The sequence below is a fragment of the Pangasianodon hypophthalmus genome, chromosome 3, assembly GCF_027358585.1.
Source record: "Pangasianodon hypophthalmus isolate fPanHyp1 chromosome 3, fPanHyp1.pri, whole genome shotgun sequence".
In the NCBI taxonomy this organism is placed as follows: Eukaryota; Metazoa; Chordata; class Actinopteri; order Siluriformes; family Pangasiidae; genus Pangasianodon; species Pangasianodon hypophthalmus.
Genome location: NC_069712.1, coordinates 7,895,001 through 7,896,703, shown reverse-complemented (window position 1 = coordinate 7,896,703; position 1,703 = coordinate 7,895,001).

Sequence of the window (1,703 nt, the reverse complement as noted above, 5' to 3'; positions counted from 1 at the left end):
TGTATTTTCAAAAGGAAAATAGACCAAGATGTCTAGAAAAGAATCTTCAACTAAAAAAGTCAAATCAGAATAGTATTATAAAATATACCTTGGATGCCATTCAAGATTCGCATGTTAATTATAAAGATTAACATGCAAGTCGTTCAGGATGGATTTTTCCTTTAAGGCAGGCCCTTAATCTGTAAAACCCTACAACATACTGTAGAGTTTCCAAAAGGTTCAAAAAAGTAGAATACTTTTTTTAATCTACAGTTCTTATCATTCCAAAGAACCTCTGAGGAACTCTTTCGTGTAAGAATGTGCAAGCTAGCCTATTTATAGATACCTTGTTTTGCCTTTTCTGAATACAAATCATTGATTGCTGTCATGATAACTCAAAGATGTCTCAAAGTTTTCCCAAAATAGACAAAGCACAACTATTATGATAAAATAATTACTCCACACATGATCTGATTCGATTTCTGGGGTGAAAAGTGTGCAGAGATTCACAGTGGCCTGGAAGGAGAGAGGTGAGAAGCACAGAACTGAACGCTGAGAGATGGCAGAGGGTAGTTGTTTTTGGGAGTGGTGTCTGAGACACAGTGTGAGAGAGTATGTGAACAGCATTCCAGTCATTCCAACAGCGCTCAGCAGACTGGATGAGAGTGTGGCAGCATAATACTTTCAGAAAAACACAAACACACAGACACACATTCATACAAGACCGGTGTTCTCCAGTAATATATACCTACTGTAGCTCTTGCATCAGGATCTGTAGGTGTACACGCAGTGGAAAGTGGATTAAACTTCCGAGGTGTGAGTACGCACAGGGACGTGTTTCATTTTGCTCTGGAGCTGTGGGTGGACCCTTCAGAGTTCCACTCGATTTAAAACACAATGCTACCTTTCACAATTATGAGGCTGTCATAAGAGAGTGGATGCTCCACACACACATATGCAAACAGCATGAGCATGAGAACAAGTGGGAGTAGATGAGCACTGGTGTAACACACACACACACACACTGTGCCTACATTACCAATGGGAATTCTCCTTTTTCATCACCACGTTTAATCTGTGTACGGAGTGTCGGCTCAAATATTGCACGCTGTAAATAAACACCCGGCCGAGTGCAGAAATTCAGGTGCAGGCTACACCCTTATCTCCAAGAATGGATTCCTTTAAGACCTTTTTTTTCTTTTATGTAACTTTTCTGTTAACATTCACTGGCAAGTGAAGTCATGCATAAACATCTCACCACATCACAGATCCAATTGTATAAATTTACACTTCAGTTGCTGAGAAGCGCAAAAAGGCTCGAGCACAAGACAAATATCGAGTGAGTGAACGTATGTCTTTGTTGGAGTTCATAACAAATGCGAGTTTTTGTTTTGGATATATCAAACCATATGTTGTGTTTAGAATATCAAGAACATTTCAGTAACCATCTTGTGTGCAATATCAGACTGTACGTACAAGACACTATTTCAACAAACCTCTAAGTATGTGTATGTGTGTGTGTTTACAGTAAGCCTACTTCACGAGCTGATATTTACACACTGTAAATCTTTTACTGTGTAAAGTATTTTTAGCATTTTTCCCTCATCTTCTTATAATGTCTATTTCTCTCAGAATAAAGCGGCAGCCTTGCTGTGTAAAACACTCTGCTTTTTCAGATTTATTATATTTCTTCTATATAACTATCAGTTTCCAGGTGAAATCTA